The sequence below is a fragment of the Oncorhynchus masou genome, chromosome 33 (assembly GCF_036934945.1).
Source record: "Oncorhynchus masou masou isolate Uvic2021 chromosome 33, UVic_Omas_1.1, whole genome shotgun sequence".
Taxonomy (NCBI): domain Eukaryota; kingdom Metazoa; phylum Chordata; class Actinopteri; order Salmoniformes; family Salmonidae; genus Oncorhynchus; species Oncorhynchus masou.
The window spans coordinates 21,124,756-21,141,499 of NC_088244.1; the positions used below are offsets into that span (position 1 = coordinate 21,124,756).

At 45.2% G+C, this 16,744-nt stretch overlaps 1 protein-coding gene across 1 annotated transcript in view; it reads right to left on the bottom strand.

Annotated features, from left to right (window-relative positions):
• The window catches only part of LOC135527997 (cadherin-4-like), a 577,992-nt gene that overhangs the window by 558,712 nt on the left and 2,536 nt on the right, over positions 1-16,744 (bottom strand). The window lies entirely within an intron of this gene.

Consider the following 16,744-nt stretch of genomic DNA (forward strand, 5'->3'; position numbering starts at 1 on the left):
AGCTAGTCTTACTGGGGTCCGACACATAACAAAAACTACATTGCAAACAAAATACATTAACATTTACATACAGTGCCTTGCGAAAGTATTTGGCCCCCTTGAACTTTGCGACCTTTTGCCACATTTCAGGCTTCAAACATAAAGATATAAAACTGTATTTTTTTGTGAAGAATCAACAACAAGTGGGACACAATCATGAAGTGGAACGATATTTATTGGATATTTCAAACTGTTTTAACAACTCAAAAACTGAAAAATTGGGCGTGCAAAATTATTCAGGCCCTTTACTTTCAGTGCAGCAAACTCTCTCCAGAAGTTCAGTGAGGATCTCTGAATGATCCAATGTTGACCTAAATGACTAATGATGTTAAATACAATCCACCTGTGTGTAATCAAGTCTCCGTATAAATGCACCTGCACTGTGATAGTCTCAGAGGTCCGTTAAAAGCGCATCATGAAGAACAAGGAACACACCAGGCAGGTCCGAGATACTGTTGTGAAGAAGTTTAAAGCCGGATTTGGATTCAAAAAGATTTCCCAAGCTTTAAACATCCCAAGGAGCACCGTGCAAGCGATAATATTGAAATGGAAGGAGTATCAGACCACTGCAAATCTACCAAGACCTGGCCGTCTCTCTAAACTTTCAGCTCATACAAGGAGAAGACTGATCAGAGATGCAGCCAAGAGGCCCATGATCACTCTGAATGAACTGCAGAGATCTACAGCTGAGGTGGGAGACTCTGTCCATAGGACAACAATCAGTCGTATATTGCACAAATCTGGCCTTTATGGAAGAGTGGCAAGAAGAAAGCCATTTCTTAAAGATATCCATAAAAAGTTTTGTTTAAAGTTTGCCACAAGCCACCTGGGAGACACACCAAACATGTGGAAGAATGTGCTCTGTTCAGATGAAACCAAAATTGAACTTTTTGGCAACAATGCAAAACGTTATGTTTGGCGTAAAAGCAACACAGCTCATCACCCTGAACACACCATACCCACTGTCAAACATGGTGGTGGCAGCATCATGGTTTGTGCCTGCTTTTCTTCAGCAGGGACAGGGAAGATGGTTAAAATTGATGGGAAGATGGATGGAGCCAAATACAGGACCATTCTGGAAGAAAACCTGATGGAGTCTGCAAAAGACCTGAGACTGGGATGGAGATTTGTCTTCCAACAAGACAATGATCCAAAACATAAAGCAAAACCTACAATGGAATGGTTCAAAAATAAACATATCCAGGTGTTAGAATGGCCAAGTCAAAGTCCAGACCTGAATCCAATCGAGAATCTGTGGAAAGAACTGAAAACTGCTGTTCACAAATGCTCTCCATCCAACCTCACTGAGCTCGAGCTGTTTTGCAAGGAGGAATGGGAAAAAATTTCAGTCTCTCGATGTGCAAAACTGATAGAGACATACCCCAAGCGACTTACAGCTGTAATCGCAGCAAAAGGTGGCGCTACAAAGTATTAACTTAAGGGGGCTGAATAATTTTGCACGCCCAATTTTTCCGTTTTTGATTTGTTAAAAAAGTTTGAAATATCCAATAAATGTCGTTCCACTTCATGATTGTGTCCCACTTGTTGTTGATTCTTCACAAAAAAATACAGTTGTATATCTTTATGTTTGAAGCCTGAAATGTGGAAAAAGGTCGCAAAGTTCAAGGGGGCCGAAAACTTTCGCAAGGCACTGTACATTTAAAAACATGAACGCGTAGTGTGTGTGTGTGTGTGTGTGTGCGCGTCTATCAGTTACACATACATGTCAGTACATACACACAACAAGTATGTCACATGGCAGAGAGGTGTTGTGCCGTGAGATGTTGCTTTATTTGTTTTTTAAACCAGGTTTGCTGTTCACTTACGCTAAATAACATGTATTGGAGTTCCATGCACTTTCCATTCATTTATTCTGGACCTGGGGACTGTGAAAAGACCCCCTGGTAGCATGTCTTGTGGGGTAAGTGTGTGTGTCAGTGCGTGTGTAAGTTCACTATGCAAAAAATGTGGAATTTCCAACACATTAATAAAGTCAAGTGACGCTGTCAGTCTTCCTCAACTCTTAGCCAAGAGAGACTGACATGCATTGTATAATATTAGCCCTATGATTAAAATGAAGATCAAACTGTGCAGCTCTGTTCTGAGCCAGATGCTGCTGAACTAGGTCTTTCTTTGCAGCACTTGACCACATGACTGGACAACAATCAAGATAAGATAAAACTAGAGCCTGCAGGACTTGCTTTGTGTGTGGTGTCAAAAAAGCAGAGCATCTCTTTATTACAGGCAGACCTCTCCCCATCTTTACAACCATTGAATCAATATGTTTTGACCATAACAATGTAAGGTAACACCAAGTAATTTCATCTCCTCAACTTGTTGGACAGCCACACCATTCATTACCAGATTCAGCTGAGGTCAAGAACTTAGGGAATGATTTGTACCAACACAATGCTCTTAGTTTTAGAGATGTTTAGGACCAGTTTAAAATGGGAATTTTGAAACATTTCAGCCTTATTCTAAAATGTATTAAATAATTTTTCCCCCATCATCAATCTACACACACCACCCCATAATGACAAAGCAAAAACAGGTTTAGACATTTTTGCAAATGTATTAAAAATAAAACAATGAAATATCACATTTACATAAGTATTCAGACCCTTAACTCGGTACTGTGTTGAAGCACCTTTGGCAGAGATTATAGCCTCGAGTCCTCTTGGGTATGATGCTACAAGCTTGGCACACCTGTATTTGGGGAATTTCACCCATTCTGCTCTAGATCCTCTCAAGCTCTGTCAGGTTGGATGGGGAGCATCAATGCACTGCTTTTTTCAGGTCTCCCCAGAGATGTTCAATCAGGTTCAAGTCCGGGCTCTGGCTGGGCCACTCAAGGACATTCAGAGACTTGTCCCGAAGCCACTCCTGCGTTGTCTTGGCTATGTGCCTAGGGTCGTTGTTCTGTTGGAAGGTGAACCTTTGACCCAGTCTGTGGTCCTGAGTGCTCTGGAGCAGATTTTCATCAAGGATCTCTCTGTACTTTGTTCATCTTTTCCTCAACCCTGGCTAGTGTCCCTGTCCCTGCTGCTGAAAAACATTCCCACAACATGATGCTGTCATCACCAGGTTCTGAATACCTATGTAAATGAGGTATTTATTTTGTTTTATTTGTAAAGAATTTGCAAACATTTCTAAAGACCTGTTTTCGCTTTGTCATTATGGGGTATTGTGTGTAGATTGATGAGGATATGTATTTTTTTAATCCATTTTATAATAAGGCTGTAAAAGTGAAGGGGTCTGAATACTTTCTGAATGAACTGTATGGTTCAGTCATCAGCATACATGAACACACATGCTTTGTTTAATGCCAGTGGCAGGTCATTGGTAAAAATAGAAAATAGTAGAGGGGAGGGGCCAGGGAGGGGCTGGGCCAGGGAGGGGCTGGGCCAAGGGAGTGCCATAGGGGCCAGGGAGGGACTGGGCCAGGGAGGTGCTGGGCCAGGAAGCGAGTGGGCAGAATTTGGGATTAGGCAAATAGCTACTGTAGTAGACTGTCTAGGAGGCATGGGTGTGTATCCCATCTGGTTTTAGAGTAGACAATATGTGACTCGTTTCAGAAAACTAGGTATATGTCGCAAATCACTACTTCATAGGAGCACCATTTGAACGTAAAATTGTTTTTGTTTATCATGTGAACTTTCATATGTCTTAATAACAAACTTGTATGCCATCTGTAAATACAAATAAAAATTGTGGGCTGGACATGCCAAGACCTGAGTTTGGATTAGTCTGCCATGTAGCAGGCTTCTGTCTACAATACTGTCTATAATATGATCTGGTCATTATGTGTAGGTAATCCTTTCTAATGAGCCTTTTTTGAAAGACATCACGTAGTAGAACTGCGTAAGTGTTCCTCTCCACTTTCTGGAGGACCAAGTTTTGAAATCAGTGGAATTAGAGTATGATAGCTAAGGAGATGTAGAGAAAAGCCTGTCTCCAGATTACATCTTCATACTAAGGGCAACCATGGCACCCGTGAGAGAGAGGGAGAAGTATACGGGTAAGATAGTCTAGCTAGCTACACTTTCAGATATTACTCATTTCTAATTGTGTCAGAAAGTCATTTTCATTTAAAGTTAAATTGTACTGTTAGCTAGCAAGTAACATTAGCTGTCTGGCTCGCTAGCCAACGTTACATGTATGATCTGTGTAATAATAATTATTTGTATCTCAGAGCCATTTGCTTTGCTAGTTATAGCCTAATATTAACTAGCTAACATTGAACCTGGTTGGTTAGCTACCTGCAGATTCATGCAGGGTAGTAACGTCACGAGTTGGGATTATGGTTCATTGTTTAGCTAACTACATATCTTAACAAAAGACTCCACTATGCAAGTATCAATTTCAATAGAATGTTCATGATGTCACTGTGAAAGCTGTTAATAGATGTAGCTGGTAAATTTGCAGAATAACTGATGAATTTACAAATGCTTAACACCCGTTGAATATAGCTGCTATTAGTAAACATTGGCAAAAAAAGCGTAAATTGTTGCCAGCAGCACAGTTGCTGTCACCAAAGCTCTGGATAACATAAAAACAGCCTAACCAGCTCACAAGCTAGCCAATGTTAGGCTGTTAAATTGGGTGCTTGACTGCTGTTGTTAGGTCAGAACGCTCGGATCAACCCTACTTTTCGACCAGAGTGTCCAGTGTGCTCTCTGAACACTCCGAGAGTGAAACACTCTGAATTTACGAACGACCAATCTGACAACGCTCTGAGTTTACGAACACCCAGAGCACACTCTGGCACTCCAGATTAAATTTACGAACACACCCGTAGTATAAACCAGCCAATCTTTGTTTTTTTAGTACATAGCCTCACATGTCAATCCTTAAAAAGATGGGCGGGGCTAAAGCTTAAAAGGGTGTGAACGATGCTGAACGGGTGTAGAGCTCTCCAGTAGGTACCAAAACATTCAAGGGACATTTTCTCAAAATTACTTTCCCATTTCCCATTGTTTCTCAACTGTAGTCTATGATGTACCATTTTCTAGCTCTGAGTCTCTACTTTTATCCAATGTAAAAAACACAATTTCAAATTTTCCTACATAAGATCGAATCGAGCTGGTCGGTCACATGAGAAATTGTGACTAAAAAGGCACAAAGACCCTAGGATATAGACTATCTCTCTTCTCCAAATGGCTGATAATGGCATCATAATCTCTATTTAAGATTACCTTTCAGCACACAGTGAAGGATTGTCTTTGTAAAAATCATCCTGGGTGTGTGTGTTTGTGTGTGTGCATGTGTGTATGTGTACGAGCGCGTATTGGCGTGCATACATGTTGTGTGTGTGTGTCCATGTGTGCATGTGAAGAGAATACTAAATAAGGGACAGTGTGTGTTGGATCGTATAAAGCTTCATCCCTGGTCTCCTTGGCTCCAGCTCTCGTGTTGCGAGGAGAAGATTTGTTTTCTATACAATCAGCCTTGCTGAAGGACATGGTCAGTGGGACTCTTGAGGAAAGAGAAAACCGCCTTGGAGCTTATCGTTATCGTGCCAGCATAATCTCTGTCCGTCCCGAGTATTCCAGACAGAATAACAGCCCAGGGCCCAGGGAATGAGAAGCTCGCTAGCTCCTCAGAACAACTGAACTATTTCAGCACAGACCGCAGAGACAGTTTAACACAGCCACTGTACATGCCTAATCTGCCACGGCCACAACAACCTCCCGCAGTCCCACTGTTCTCACACAGACACAGCAGGATAAGGTATGTGTGTGTATGTGCTTGCGTGCATGTTTGCGTGTATGTGCATAGTGTTTGTCTCTCAAGACCAGTGCCATCTTGTCATCTCACCACCCTCCTAGAAGCACATAAGGGCCATCTGTACATTTAAGAGTCTGGAGTCCATGCAAAGTATTGAAACTGCTTTAAGGTCTTCAGTATAGCCATAACACCAGTCCTCCACATAACACCAGTCCTCCAGGACCCCATAAGGGACACCATACCAGCCAGGAGGTCTCTTAACGCACCTAGCAGATGAAAGGCACGCACACTTCTCACACACCACACAGGAACTCAATCTCTTTCTCTCCTCCTCTCGGGACCAGGGGAGAAGATGTCGAAAATCTCATTAAAAAAGAATGTCTACCACCTGCTTGCTCTCCTATCCTACAGGATGTCTTTCTAATGACCGGGTAGGGGGAATCCTCACAGGCACTGGTGGATTCCTCGCCACCAAGGTGGCAATGGACCCCTGCCCTGCTCCCTGACACACACACACACAAACACACACACACACACACAACCCAAGCTCAACCATATTCCAAACAAACCCCCCCACCCATATGCTTAACTCATCGCAGCACACATCTTTACGAGTCTCACTGGAAAATCTACATTCATCTTCTGTAACTCCTCACACATACATCACAGATGAAGTTACATGTTTAGTACATTTTTGTCGACTGGAGATTCCAAACGTCTCCCCAAGGGAGCATTAACCTTTGACCTGACTGAGCATAAACCAGGACTGCAGTGTCCATCACTACTCAACTCCAACTAAATGTAATGTCAGTCCTCATCATTAACAACCAAGGAGAACTTATGTGTCTGCAAAGCTGAGTTGTCCACAAATAGCTGAAACAGTTGGGGTGAGAGACACTGAATTTACTCCACATGATAACACAACGTTAAACACAAATTAAAAAGAGGAATTCTCATAATACTGTAACTAACAGATTTGAAACATGGCAGGATGGAGGGGTGGATGAGACATGATATAGAGGAAGTAAGTGAAATACGAGAGAAAGATCATTACTTATTAAACAAGGCAAATCAGTTAAGAACAAATTGTTATTTTCAATGACAGCCTAGGAACAGTGGGTTAGCTGCCTTGTTCAGGGGCAGAACAACAGATTTTGACCTTGTCAGCTCAGGGATTTGATCTTGCAACCTCAGTTAACAGCCCAACACTCTAACCACTAGGCTACCCTGCCACCCCAAGATGACAAGACAAAGATTGACATCAACAGACAGAGGTGACAGAGAGAGAATGAGAGAACTTGAGAGAAAGAGAGAGAACAAGAAGGGGAGAATAAATCAGATAAAGAATTTGAGGGAGAGAGAAAAAAAAAGAGCAAAAGAGAAAGAAAGCAACAGAACAAAGATTCCCACCTCGTCTGAATGGAGTGAGGTGGTCTCTAAAAGACAATAGAACCACCATGGCCTGTGGTTGTGCTGTGTATAGATTTGGGGTTTTAGATGTGTAAACAGAAAATCAAAACCATGTTAATTCAGGTTTGAGAGAGAGGAAAGAAAAGAGAGAAACCATCCCTACCTCTGGTAGCTCAGGGAAGGAAAAGAAAAACACATTTTATTTCAGACTCCTGTAAGTCTGTTTTTCAAAGCACACTTAAAGGATACTATAGAGATACATTATTTATTGCAGGTGACAACATTGGTCTGTGTTTGTATGGCTTGGAATCTACCCTCTGCAAACACTGTCATGAATGCAGTGGTCTGCTCTATCTACTTTGGGTATGGTAAGTGAATCAACAGTTGGTTGCAATAGAGGAAATTCTGGAAAACTGGTTTCAAAACTAATATGAATATTCATGGTTAATAGTAAACTGGTAACTGTACTCACACTACAGCAGAGTCACACAAGCAGCCCTTTCTATGTGATTATCGATAGGTGTGTTACATGACTACAGAGCTCCGCCTCAGAGATACAAGGAGGCCCTTTTCCAGCAAGCCTTTCGGACCGCAGCGAGAAAGACTCGTCACCGGGGGGGTTCCGAATGCAACCTGACAGGGAATTTAGGCGCTATTACCCTGGAAAAACTGCAGCTCAAATCAATTTGTTTCATTCTGAATGCTAAAGCCCTTACTGCCAGGTCTCCCAGCCTCTGAGTGAGTGGGTGGTTTAACCCTGCGGAGGGCAGCGCGGCACCAGAATATTCCACAGATACGAGAGAGCAGGCGCGAGTTAACAGCTGAGTAGGAAGGTGAAAGGGGGAGGGAAAATAGAAACACACACTAAACCAAAACCTGAATGAGATCAGTGTCACTGTTTGCCTGTCTGTTAACACCCACAATGCAGCCTCAGGAATGGAGTGTCAGGGGGTCACTGATTCAGTGCCTTGCAAAAGTATTCATCCCCCTTGGGGGGGGGGCTTTTTTCAGATTTTGTTGCATTACAACCCTTTCATTTAAATGGATGTTTATTTGGATTTCATGTAATGGACAAACACAAAATAGTCCAAATGGGTGAAGTGAAATGAAAAAAATAACTAGTTTAAAAAAATTCCCAAAATTTAAAACAGAAAAGTGGTGCGTGCATATGTATTCACCCCCTTTGCTATGAAGCCCCTAAATAAGATCTGGTGCAACCAATTACCTTCAGAAGTCACATAATAAGTTAAAGAAATTCCATCTGTGTGTAATCTAAGTGTCATATGATCTCAGTGATACACCTGTTCCTAAAGGCCCCAGAGTCTGCAACACTACTAAGCAAGCGGCACCATGAAGACCAAGGAGCTCTCCAAACAGGTCAGAGACAAAGTTGTGGAGAAGTACAGATCAGGGCTGGGTTATAAAAAAAGTATACGAAACTTTGAACATCCCCTGGAGCACCATTAAATCTATTATTAAAAAATGGAAAGAATATGGCACCACAACAAACCTGCCAAGAGAGGGCCGCCCACCAAAACTCACGGACCAGGCAATGAGGGCATTAATCAGAGGCAACAAAGAGACCAAAGATAACCCTGAAGAAGCTGCAAAGCTCCACAGCGGAGATTGGAGTATCTGTCCATAGGACCACTTTAAGCCGTACACTCCACAGAGCTGGGCTTTACGGAAGATTGGCCAGAAGAAAAGCCATTGCTTAAACACATTTGGTGTTCGCCAAGGTACTCTGGTCGGATGAGACTAAAATTTAGCTTTTCGTCAATCAAGGAAAACGCTATGTCTGGCGCAAACCCAACACCTCTCATCACCCCGAGAACAACATTCCCACGGTGAAGCATGGTGGTGGCAGCATCATGCTGTGGGGATGTATTTCATCGACTGGGAAACTGGTCAGAATTGAAGGAATGATGGATGGTGCTAAATACAGGGAAATTCTTGAGGGAACCCTGTTTCAGTCTTCCAGAGATTTGAGACTGGGACAGAGGTTCACCTTCTAGCAGGACAATGACCCTAAGCACACTGCTAAAGCAACACTCAAGTGGTTTAAGGGGAAATATTTAAATGTCTTGGAATGGCCTAGTCAAAGCCCAGACCTCAATCCAATTGAGAATCTGTGGTATGACTTAAAGATCGCTGTACACCTGCGGAACCCATCCAACTTGTAGGAGCTGGAGCAGTTTTGCCTTGAAGAATGGGCAAAAATCCTAGTGGACAGTTGTGCCAAGCTTATAGAGACATACTCCAAGAGACTTGCAGCTGTAATTGCTGCAAAAGGTGGATCAACAAAGAATTGACTTTGGGGGATGATTAGTTATGCAAGCTCAAGTTCAGTTTTTTTGGTCTTATTTCTTGTTTGCTTCAGAATAAAAAAATATTTAGCATCTTCAAAGTGGTAGGCATGTTGTGTAAATCAAATGATAATAACCCCCCAAAAATCTATTTTAAGTCCAGGTTGTAAGGCAGCAAAATAGGAAAAATGCCAAGGGGGTGAATACTTTTGCAAGCCACTGTACACTATGGAATGAACATGCAATGTGTGAGTGCATGTGTGTGGGCGTGCATGTTTGCCTGGCTGCCTACACACATGCATGTGTTTGTGTCTGGTAGTGTACTGCACTACAAGACACAAACTGTGTCTGACCTCAAACCTGACCTCAATCCCAGGACATCTCTCCTGGTTTGGGCACCCTCGTAGCTCCTTCCCCCTGAGGTAGTCTGGAGGATAACTGAGCGTGCCTATCTGTAAAGGCCTAGAGGTTCAGTCTGGCCAAGTAAGAACAGGATCATGTCCTCCAACACATTTGTTAGGCTCATATGTCAATTCAACATCTATACAACATTGGTTCAGCGTAATTTCAATGAAATGATGTGGAAACAATGTTGATTCAACCAGTGTGTGCCCAGTGGGTACTCTTGGTGATGGGGTACTGGGTCTGATTCAAACAACTGGTCAATTCAGTGAGAGTGTGTATTCCATTGGGATTGTTATAAAAAAAGAATGACGGGCTTTTGAGGCCAGAATAGTGAAGTGCACACACACACACACACAGACACATACACACTCATTCACACACCCACATATAACTGACACTGCCCAAAACCACCACCAACCCAAACAAAGGACCAGGCCCATTGGGCTGAAACCACATGACATGGCTCTCATTAGCAGTAATAGAATCAGCACAGGGACATGTAGGATGAGGTTACACCACCTAGCTCGGTTTGTCCGGTTCAATCTGGCCTGGACTCACTATAGCCCACCACACTGAGGCTGAATAAGCGGACAGAATACTTCATGCTCAAAACACTAGGAGATCACTCTGCAGAGAGCATTAAATATCAGACATACTGTGACTAAACCATTTAACACAAGAAGGCTGTGACTGATGTGAAGTTGGTTCCTGGATCCTAGATGATGAAATCCCTGTGTTGGTCTGTGGGAACAGGCGTGTTTGTCAATCAGACAGTGTTGTAGCCCCAGCTGATGGAAACCAGGTGTGGCGGTGTTCTGACTCTAAGGGTCTGTGTCTCTATGATAAAGATCATGTCATATCTGAGAGCCCTGTAATGAAGCCCAGTCACAGCAAAGAATCTGGGCACCCTCAACTGAACTCCTGACAGTCCCCCACAACGGGGGGTGAGGACCCCCACTAACCTTTCACCCCTCTGATCTTATCTCCTCGGCACCCCAACATTACAATGACTGCTCAACCTAGATTGAACCCCCAGATTGAAGCTTGAAATTTAACTCCCTAATGCTCCTCCATGGTAATCTCTCCTAGAGTCAAGTACCTAGCACCGAGTCCACTGCAACCTTCCTCTGCACCATGTTAATAACCATCTGCTCATCTTCCTATGCCTACTATGGTAAATCCAACACCCCTCCCTGTCCATCTCCCCCTGACCCTTTACCCTCCTCCCCCTCTGCCTCTCAAGACCCTGAAACCCCTGTCACGTCCCAGGCCCTTGTTCGGTCTCTCCCATTACGCCTGCCCTCATCTCTGTGTGTGTGTGTGTGTGTGTGTGTGTGTGTGTGTGTGTGTGTGTGTGTGTGTGTGTGTGTGTGTGTGTGTGTGTGTGTGTGTGTGTGTGTGTGTGTGTGTTTCCACTGTAGCTGTGTGGTCAGACACCCATATGACGGTGTGTCTCTAGTCTCCGTTAGCTGTGACCTGAAGGAAGCGGCGATGTGACTCCTACAGGGGCCTTTAAAATAACACAGAGGAACAGACAAGCCATAAACGTCAGATAAGTAAAACCATAACTGCCTCTACGCTCTCCTGTAATGGATTCCAGGGTTTATATGGATTATATGTCTGTTTCGGTGGGAGAAAACCAGTCTGGGGTTATTTTAACTGTCGATTTTAAACATCTCTGTCAAACAAGAGAAAATGGAGACAGGATTTAGAAGTGGCTGATCTTTCTAGCATACATATACTTCTGGGATTTCATATATCTCTTTCTCATTGCCTTTTGCAGATGTGAGCTTAGAAAGGTGTACTGCCTATGTACCAGTGATGGCAGGTTGGAGTTGTAGGGCCTGTGTACCAGTGATGGCAGGTTGGAGTTGTAGGGCCTGTGTACCAGTGATGGCAGGTTGGAGTTGTAGGGCCTGTGTACCAGTGATGGCAGGTTGGAGTTGTAGGGCCTGTGTACCAGTGATGGCAGGTTGGAGTTGTAGGGCCTGTGTACCAGTGATGGCAGGTTGGAGTTGTAGGGCCTGTGTACCAGTGATGGCAGGTTGGAGTTGTAGGGCCTGTGTACCAGTGATGGCAGGTTGGAGTTGTAGGGCCTGTGTACCAGTGATGGCAGGTTGGAGTTGTAGGGCCTGTGTACCAGTGATGGCAGGTTGGAGTTGTAGGGCCTGTGTACCAGTGATGGCAGGTTGGAGTTGTAGGGCCTGTGTACCAGTGATGGCAGGTTGGAGTTGTAGGGCCTGTGTACCAGTGATGGCAGGTTGGAGTTGTAGGGCCTGTGTACCAGTGATGGCAGGTTGGAGTTGTAGGGCCTGTGTACCAGTGATGGCAGGTTGGAGTTGTAGGGCCTGTGTACCAGTGATGGCAGGTTGGAGTTGTTTGGCCTGTGTACCAGTGATGGCAGGTTGGAGTTGAACTGCCTGTGTACCAGTGATGGCAGGTTGGAGTTGAACTGCCTGTGTACCAGTGATGGCACGTTGGAGTTGAACTGCCTGTGTACCAGTGATGACAGGTTGGAGTTGTAGGGCCTGTGTACCAGTGATGGCAGGTTGGAGTTGTAGGGCCTGTGTACCGGTGATGGCAGGTTGGAGTTGTAGGGCCTGTGTACCAGTGATGGCAGGTTGGAGTTGTAGGGCCTGGGTAACAGTGATGGCAGGTTGGAGTTGTAGGGCCTGTGTACCAGTGATGGCAGGTTGGAGTTGTAGGGCCTGTGTACCAGTGATGGCAGGTTGGAGTTGTAGGGCCTGTGTACCAGTGATGGCAGGTTGGAGTTGAACTGCCTGTGTACCAGTGATGGCACGTTGGAGTTGTTTGGCCTGTGTACCAGTTATGACAGGTTGGAGTTGTAGGGCCTGTGTACCAGTGATGGCAGGTTGGAGTTGTAGGGCCTGTGTACCAGTGATGACAGGTTGGAGTTGTTTGGCCTGTGTACCAGTGATGGCAGGTTGGAGTTGAACTGCCTGTGTACCAGTGATGGCACGTTGGAGTTGTTTGGCCTGTGTACCAGTGATGACAGGTTGGAGTTGTAGGGCCTGTGTACCGGTGATGGCAGGTTGGAGTTGTAGGGCCTGTGTACCGGTGATGGCAGGTTGGAGTTGTAGGGCCTGTGTACCAGTGATGGCAGGTTGGAGTTGTAGGGCCTGTGTACCAGTGATGGCAGGTTGGAGTTGTAGGGCCTGTGTACCAGTGATGGCAGGTTGGAGTTGTAGGGCCTGTGTACCAGTGATGGCAGGTTGGAGTTGTAGGGCCTGTGTACCAGTGATGGCAGGTTGGAGTTGTAGGGCCTGTGTACCAGTGATGGCAGGTTGGAGTTGTAGGGCCTGTGTACCAGTGATGGCAGGTTGGAGTTGTAGGGCCTGTGTACCAGTGATGGCAGGTTGGAGTTGTAGGGCCTGTGTACCAGTGATGGCAGGTTGGAGTTGTTTGGCCTGTGTACCAGTGATGGCAGGTTGGAGTTGAACTGCCTGTGTACCAGTGATGGCAGGTTGGAGTTGAACTGCCTGTGTACCAGTGATGGCACGTTGGAGTTGAACTGCCTGTGTACCAGTGATGACAGGTTGGAGTTGTAGGGCCTGTGTACCAGTGATGGCAGGTTGGAGTTGTAGGGCCTGTGTACCGGTGATGGCAGGTTGGAGTTGTAGGGCCTGTGTACCAGTGATGGCAGGTTGGAGTTGTAGGGCCTGGGTAACAGTGATGGCAGGTTGGAGTTGTAGGGCCTGTGTACCAGTGATGGCAGGTTGGAGTTGTAGGGCCTGTGTACCAGTGATGGCAGGTTGGAGTTGTAGGGCCTGTGTACCAGTGATGGCAGGTTGGAGTTGAACTGCCTGTGTACCAGTGATGGCACGTTGGAGTTGTTTGGCCTGTGTACCAGTTATGACAGGTTGGAGTTGTAGGGCCTGTGTACCAGTGATGGCAGGTTGGAGTTGTATGGCCTGTGTACCAGTGATGGCAGGTTGGAGTTGTAGGGCCTGTGTACCAGTGATGGCAGGTTGGAGTTGTAGGGCCTGTGTACCAGTGATGGCAGGTTGGAGTTGAACTGCCTGTGTACCAGTGATGGCACTTTGGAGTTGTTTGGCCTGTGTACCAGTGATGACAGGTTGGAGTTGTAGGGCCTCTGTACCAGTGATGGCAGGTTGGAGTTGTAGGGCCTGTGTACCAGTGATGGCAGGTTGGAGTTGTTTGGCCTGTGTACCAGTGATGGCAGGTTGGAGTTGTTTGGCCTGTGTACCAGTGATGGCAGGTTGGAGTTGTTTGGCCTGTGTACCAGTGATGGCAGTTTGGAGTTGTAGGGCCTGTGTACCAGTGATGACAGGTTGGAGTTGAACTGCCTGTGTACCAGTGATGGCACTTTGGAGTTGTTTGGCCTGTGTACCAGTGATGACAGGTTGGAGTTGTAGGGCCTCTGTACCAGTGATGGCAGGTTGGAGTTGTAGGGCCTGTGTATCAGTGATGGCAGGTTGGAGTTGTTTGGCCTGTGTACCAGTGATGGCAGGTTGGAGTTGTTTGGCCTGTGTACCAGTGATGGCAGGTTGGAGTTGTTTGGCCTGTGTACCAGTGATGGCAGGTTGGAGTTGTAGGGCCTGTGTACCAGTGATGGCAGGTTGGAGTTGTAGGGCCTGTGTACCAGTGATGGCAGGTTGGAGTTGTAGGGCCTGTGTACCAGTGATGGCAGGTTGGAGTTGTAGGGCCTGTGTACCAGTGATGGCAGGTTGGAGTTGTAGGGCCTCTGTACCAGTGATGGCAGGTTGGAGTTGTAGGGCCTGTGTACCAGTGATGGCAGGTTGGAGTTGTAGGGCCTCTGTACCAGTGATGGCAGGTTGGAGTTGTAGGGCCTGTGTACCAGTGATGGCAGGTTGGAGTTGTAGGGCCTCTGTACCAGTGATGGCAGGTTGGAGTTGTAGGGCCTGTGTACCAGTGATGGCAGGTTGGAGTTGTTTGGCCTGTGTACCAGTGATGGCAGGTTGGAGTTGTTTGGCCTGTGTACCAGTGATGGCAGGTTGGAGTTGTTTGGCCTGTGTACCAGTGATGGCAGGTTGGAGTTGTTTGGCCTGTCTACCAATGATGGCAGGTTGGAGTTGTAGGGCCTGTGTACCAGTGATGGCAGGTTGGAGTTGTTTGGCCTGTGGCTGGCTCAGTGATTGTTTGCGACTGTGTTGACACCCCCTGCTGGCATGATGACTTCACTGCTGCATACTGAACGTGTTCACAAGCAGCTCTCTCACTCGCTGACTCAGCCAGGCCTCTATGTAGCCAATACAAGACTAAATTCAGAGACCCCTTATCTAACTCACTCCCACTGTGATCACCAGCTAAAGCACACACATACCCATACTTAATAAATGCATGGACACAAACACATCGACTCCCTCCCATAACACACTCACATAACACTGTTATAACGCCATTGAGTTATTCCTCTGCCAGAAAAATGTCAAAATACCTTGAATGATAACTAAACTACACAGAACAGTATAAATCATGACACAATATTCCCTCATCGCGCCAATAAAAAAGGATGAGAAAAACATCTGTATAATTCCATCTGACATGAAAATTATGATATCTCCTTAATGATGTCTAAAGTATCACAGTGCAAGATGATATCTCCTTAATGATGTCTGAATTATCACAGTGCAAGATGATATCTCCTTAATGATGTCTGAATTATCACAGTGCAAGATGATATCTCCTTAATGATGTCTGAATTATCACAATGCATGATGATATCTACTTAATGATGTCTGAAGTATCACAGTGCAAGATGATATATACTTAATGATGTCTTAATTATCACAATGCATAATGATATGTACTTAATGATGTCTGAAGTATCACAGTGCATGTCAGAGACTGGATCCAGCTGTGACTAACAGGCCTCTAAGAGTAAAAGTTAACAGTTCAGCTGTCTAAGATACAGCACACTGACCCACAAAAGAGCTATTGTGTGGCCCCCAGCACAACAATGCAGCTTAGTGGTGCTACGAGGTAAAACCATTGGGATCAATAGAAGATTCTAATTAGCCTATATTGGCAGGAGCCCTGCGAGATTAGACACAGGATGTCGATTCGATTTCCTGCACTATCGGCTATTCAAACTAAGTTGATTCACAGAGTAATTGCTAAAATGGCTAAAAGTCAAGACAAACATGGTGGTGGTAGTGGTGGTATTGGTGATGATGGTGGTGTTGGAGGTAATGATGATGGTGGTGATGATGGGGGTGGTGCTATAGGTGGTGGTGCTGCTGATGGTGGTGGTGGTGATGGTGGTGTTGAAGAAGGTGATGGTGGTGGTGATGGTGGATGATGCACATCACCAACGTGATCATCTGCATTAAATGTCCTCATAAAAGTGAGCTAGAGGGGGGTATTGTGTTTGAATGTTCAAAAGTAAACACTACAGCAGTGAAAAGGTGATATTTGTTTCAATTCATTGACAGACAACCAGAGAAGAACAAGAGAAGATTAAAGGTGTTTTCATTTGCTAAAGCAGTGTTGAGCCCAGCATTGCAAAAGTGATACACTGACACTGCAGCTCCAGAAAATAACATCTCCACAAAGCACACTATTGCCTTTTGCAACGGAACCTGTGTGTGTATGCGTGTGTGTTTGTGTGTGGGCGTGCGTATGTGCATGTGTGCCCATATGCGTGCAATGCATGTGAATGTATTTTTATAAAATGTTGAAATAATGTAATAATGCTTGTAACAACGTAATCAACCTCAAATAAAAAGCTATTAAAATCCCTGCACATCTGTACACTCACTCCACCACTGCAAGCCTTGATGGAGTGAGGCATGCTCTGTCTCGGAAAGTGAGTCGAACTCACGAGGCACCACAAGAAACGAAGCAAACGCCAT